We start from the raw sequence: 6000 nt of genomic DNA, 5'->3' as shown, positions 1-6000 counted from the left end.
ATGGTAAAATAGGCAGGTCATTACACCACTAGTAAAGGTGCTATGACGCAATCATGCAGTAAAAGAAGCTTCATGGGAATTGGAAAAAAAGATGCGTCAGAGATATCTGTAACTATTTAGTGGGACCCAGAGGTGAGTTGACTATTTTATATAATGACTTGCATATTGTATTGTAGGCAGTGTTATGATTTGGTTATGAAGGGTTTTGGGGAGAACTTTCTTTTATGTGAATAATTGTAATCTCCCAAGACCCTCCTTTGTAACCACGGTATTCCTCTGCCATAAGTGAAGGTGATTAATATATTTGGGACAAGACTGCTATGTGGGTGGCCGCCGGCTCTTCTTAGAGCTGAATAAACATTATCTAAGACTGTGATAAAAGTAGGATTATATTTAACAAATTTCAAGGATAAAATTTTTATAAGGAGGGGATAATGTAATGCCCAAAAATAATTATTATAGGTGGATGTAGTGATTTAAAAAATAATAATAGTAAATAAATAAATATAATTAATTAATTAATTAATTAAATTATTATCATTATTAGTTAAATAATATAATATAATAATAATATAATATAATAATATTATAATATAATATATATATATATATATATAACATTCCTTCTTGATTCTTGAGGAAGGAATTGAAACTGAGAAAGGAGGTAGAACGCCCCCCTTCAGGGATCTCTCTCTCTCTCTCTCTCTCTCTCTCTCTCTCTTTCTCTCTCTCCTCGATTTCCTTGGCCAAATGGGCACCAATCGAAAATTGAAAAATACCACTGGGTTCCATTCTTCGCCACCGACATTTCTACTCGAGTGGACTTGTTGTAGGAGTGACGTAGACATATCTCCTATGACAAGGTAAAATTTCACTCTTACCTCATGTTTTCTTAAATCTTAAGTCAAATTGACAATCAGACACCACCACGAGAATCTAGGGATGATTCTTTACAAGTCCAGTGAAGCAAATTTCTCGTGGGGTCGTCGTAGGCATAGCCCCAAAACTAGGATAAGGGGGTTATTTAGAGATTAATTGTTATTTAATTAATGTAGATTTGAAAATGTTAGAATATTGGACATTCTGGGGTTGAACTAGGGTTATTGAATTCAGGGTTCGGGTGAGCGTTACGGGTATAATTTCGGGATCCCTGTAGGCGTAGTTCATTTCCAGGTAAGGGGAATAAATTATAGCCATAATTTGTAATTATTGATTGAATAATTATGTGAAAATTGAAGTTACGATATTTTCCCTTAAAACTAGTATGTTATAAGTATCAGATGAAATTGTGTGGCATATGACAAATACTGAAATGTGTTATATGATGTTGTGTATTTTTTCTAAGAAATGATGAAATATGAAAGAACTGGTATATGTACTAGGAAATGATAAAATGTGATGTATATATATGAGTAAAATGATTTCTATAAAAACGAAAAAGTATGAATACTGATTTGATCATCTTAAGAAGTACTGAAAAATGTGAAATGTGTTATATGCTAGTATGAGAATGAAATGAATGTTGAAATGAGAATAATGAAAGAGGAATACTGAACTATGAGTTCTGAATTATGAATATGGAAATGGGAAATATTGCAATGTAAAATTCTGCAATATGAATATTGAATTGTGAGAATTGAAATGTGAAATTTTGAAATGCGTATATTGAAATATGAATATTGAAATGTGGTCGATGAAATGCCAATACCGCATAATGATTACAGGGATGTGGTAATGATAACCTTGATGATAGGTTGTGATGTGGAGCATGCTACCGTTCGTAGTGGTGATAGTGCAACCACATGGACCCTTGGAGCGTGTGGTGTGGCAGTCGACTGAGTTGTTTAGGAGAGTTGTTGTGCCCCCTGAGTCCAGATCAGGGCTATAGGCCGGCCAGTCGTACTACTGACGTGGGATATATTATATGATATTTTGATCTAACAAGGTCGGTAAACCGTAGTTAAATCCAGCCTTTGGGCCGCCAAACCCTGACCATGGGGGGAATCATGACATGGAAATGAGATCCTCATGGCAGCCATAAGTTACAGACGTGATATTGGTACTAGGTATCGAGAATATTCATGTGCTGGATAGTGAAATGGAAATGGAAAGTGAAAGAATGATAAAAATGGGCTGAAATAAGAAATGAAAGAAATAATGGAAAAGGAGAAATAGAGAATGATAAAATTGAGAAATGAATTTATGTGAGTTAATAACATAAATAATTGAGGTGAAGTAAAACTCTCCGCCCAAGAGCTTACTAAGTATGGTGAGTGTCCTGATGGGTATCAATTGCAGCCGAACCCGAGTTAAATGGGTAAGGTTACAAACGATATTAGAGCAAAGGGGAGCTGCATGTATGGGCGTGCAATCTCCCCTATCCTCAAAAACTTTGCTGGTAAATATGGGTTGTATATGAATGAACTTGAGAAATGGTTTTAAAGCTTATAAAAGCTTGTGTTTTATATCTATATGATTATGAGCATATATATATACACACACACACACACACATACATATATCAGTGTATTTTCTCAAATGATTTGATGATTTGAAAAGTAAAATGTTTTATAGTCGAACTCATATTACTACACACTGTAAATAATTTATTCTGCCTTACTGAGATGTGTCTCACCCAAATTATCTAAACTTTTTAGAGAACAAAGACATACCAGGTGATAGAGCTCCAAGATAGTAGGGAGCTAGAACCTGATATACAGGGTGAGTTTTTGGAGTAGGGAGGTGTGATTTCACTAGGGTTGTATTGTTTTTGGGTATGCGATAGAAATGTATGTAGATGGATATTGATACTCTGGGTATTGTATTATGGATGGTATGTACGTTATGTCTTCCACTGTTAGGTTAATATAAATAAAATTCCTGTTTACCCGGTTTTCAATGTGGGTCGAGTTATATGAGTGGCATCAAAATTGTTGACGTGGCTGATGTGATGTTTGATGTGTATGATTTAATTATTATTGATTATTTGAGAAAAAAATGGTATGAAACTTCGGGGCATCACATGGGACACAAAGGACATTGTCTAAAATAAGATTGGAAGAGAAGTGAACTGATCCAATATAAGTGACGGTGGCATGAGATCCATCTAGTTATTAAACAGTACGACCATGTATTGGGAAAGATTGGGTGAGAGCAGTGGGTAAGCAAACCATATGATTGATTGAACCACTATCAAGAATCTATAAGAGATCATTATTGGATTTACCTGACAATGAAGATTCCATACTACCTACTTGTTGTGCCATAGGTTGAGGGGGAACAAAGTTGTTGAGAATGGCTAGAAACTACTGACACTATTCATGGGTGAAAGGAAGGCGGCTGGTAAATGGATTTGAAGAAGCTTGATAAGCACTATGCTTGGGATCCTAATTGAGTTTAGAGTTACAAGGAACTGGAGGGAACCCATGGATGCAGTAGCATTAATCTACAATATGTCCCTCTTTGCCACAGTGAGTACATTTGAGAGACTTCCTAGGTGGAACGGGGCATCCTTACTTTCGTGGTTGATAGTTGGTGGTGGCCATAGAAATGCCTTCAATGGATAGTGGAGACAAAATGCCGCGATGGCATTCTTTTTGAAGCACAAGGGCATAGGTGCGATTGAGAGTGGGAATTGGATCAATTAGAAGTATTTGCCCACGTATTATAGTGTAGGAGTAGTTGAGCCCCATAAAAAACTTCAAGATATGATTTAGTTCTTGTTGTGTGAGAGTCTCCTTGCGTGCGTTACAAGTGTGGGTAGACATTCCTTGAACTATGCATAACTCATCCCACAAACTCTTTAATTTGACAAAGTATGCACTAACTAATAAAGATCTTTGAACAAGATTAGCAATATCTTGTTTAAGCTTGTATAGGCGGGGAGTCATTGACTTTGAAGTATTGATCTTTCAGATCATCCCATATGGCATGAGTTGTTTCACAATAGATCACACTATTAGATTCTCTTTTGAAATGGAATTGAGAAACTAAGAAATTACCATAGCATTGGATCATCTCCATTGTGAGTACCAAGGATTCGGAAGATGGTGGAGGTAGCGTGCCATCAATGAAGAAGATTTAGTTCTTCGCTTGAAGTGCGATAATCATCGCACAACTCCATTTGGCATGGAATAATTTTCCTCCGTGAGTGGTGGAGAAAATAAAATCAGTCCAGGGTGATCTAATTGATGGAGGCATAAGTGATGATTGGGATAATCATATTTTCCACCTTGGTTGCCTTTTCAACCATGAGAAATGAACCTTTTTTTTTGGAATTATGGATTAGGTCAGACCGGGTCTAGATCGGACCAGATCGGGGTGTGGTTTGAGCCAAGGTGTGGGTTAGCCTAGGCATGGGTTAGATCTGAGGCGTTGGGTCGGACCTGGGGTGTGACTTGGATCTATGACATGGGTCTGATTTGGGGCGCGAGTTTAAGCTTCAAATCGTAATTTGTGAAATGAAAGAGAATGCGGCAAAAAAAAAAAAAACTACTTTGGATTGGGCCTATGTGATTTGCCTTGAAAATAGAATGGTGTGAAGCTCAAGAAAATAGTCCAAATATGATTTTCTTCAACCTTTGAACTAAAAGAGAATGTGCAGGCTGTGCACCTTGACAGTTCAGCAAAATGCCCAATGAAAACATAAATCAAATTGAACAGGTTGATCGAACCAAGTGAGAAAGAAATAACATCAGAATAGTCCCACAATCAAAAGTAAGAATTTTGAAAAATAAAACTCACACTCAACGTTTGACAGTAACGTTGATTTGAGAGAAGATGAAAAAGAAAAAAGAAAAAAAAGAAGCTCTGCTTTATGGTATTCAAAGACAAAGGGATAAAACTTGAGGAGAATTATCCTCAAACAAGAATCGTATCTCTCAAGGATCACTTTGCTCTGATACCATGATAAAACTAGAACAAAAGGAAGCGAGAGGAAAATAAAGAATAAAAGATAGCAAAGAATGAGTTGCTATTGATGTATTTTTAATTTCTGTACAACCCCCTATTTATACAAAGAATTTGGGAACATGTAATTAAAAGAAAATTAATATGTACGCTCATTTCCAAATTAGAAATGATTTGTTGAATTGTCTCTTTAGGAAAGTTTCCATGATTTTAGCCATGCTTTGGTTCCTTTGTTTTGCCGTGGGGTGCGACATTCCTCATCAAAATATTTGAAGAATCATACATATGTTTTATTATGCCAAAATTATTCATATGCATAGAAATAAATGAAGCAAAGTGTTTGACATTAACCTTTTTAAAGAAGAACTCTCTGTAGATCAAATGAAATACCCTTCGCTTCAAATTAGACGCCCAAAGTCACCTTTAAGAGACTCTTCTTTTCTCTCATTTAAATAGAGACCCTTTTAAAACTCACAAATTCCTCTTTGAAATTCTCACTTTGCCCCTCTTTCAATCTCCTTTAAAATCTCCCTAAGAATGTCCTTTTATAGGCTTTCAACAAAGGGAGGGAAAATCATTTTAGAATTTGAATTTCAAAATTCAATTAAAAAATAACTAAAAATAATCACCTATAATTGCCAACCATTAATTGCCTATATCGAAGATTGACATGTAACATAATGTGATACATGTTTGACCGAAAATCTTCAGCCAATCATGTGAAGACAATTCAAAAAAATTAAATTTGTTGCAGACTGGTTGACTCCTTGAGGGATTGGTTGACGGCCTAGGGAGATGGTGTCAACGACTAGAGATGGAGGGAGGGTTGTCGACCACCCTAAGAGACCTAGTGAAGTTTTGTCTCCTCCTCTTTATTTTTTTTCCTAATTTTTGCATCTACATTTAGGCCAAAGTTTGTTTGGTAAAAAAATGATTATCGACACTATCAATTTAATAAATTAAGTTAGAAACATTGCTTTGTTAAGTTTAATATTTTGAAAACAGAATCGGTAAGCAAATACTAGACTAGCTGATTTTTAAGGTCCAACTAGTTTGACTCAAATAATTGAAACAAGGACGACAATATAATTA

Source organism: Malania oleifera, chromosome 5 (assembly GCF_029873635.1).
Source record: "Malania oleifera isolate guangnan ecotype guangnan chromosome 5, ASM2987363v1, whole genome shotgun sequence".
NCBI classification, from domain to species: domain Eukaryota; kingdom Viridiplantae; phylum Streptophyta; class Magnoliopsida; order Santalales; family Ximeniaceae; genus Malania; species Malania oleifera.
The sequence above is the reverse complement of the archived record's forward strand: the minus strand, read 5'-3'. Positions refer to the sequence as shown.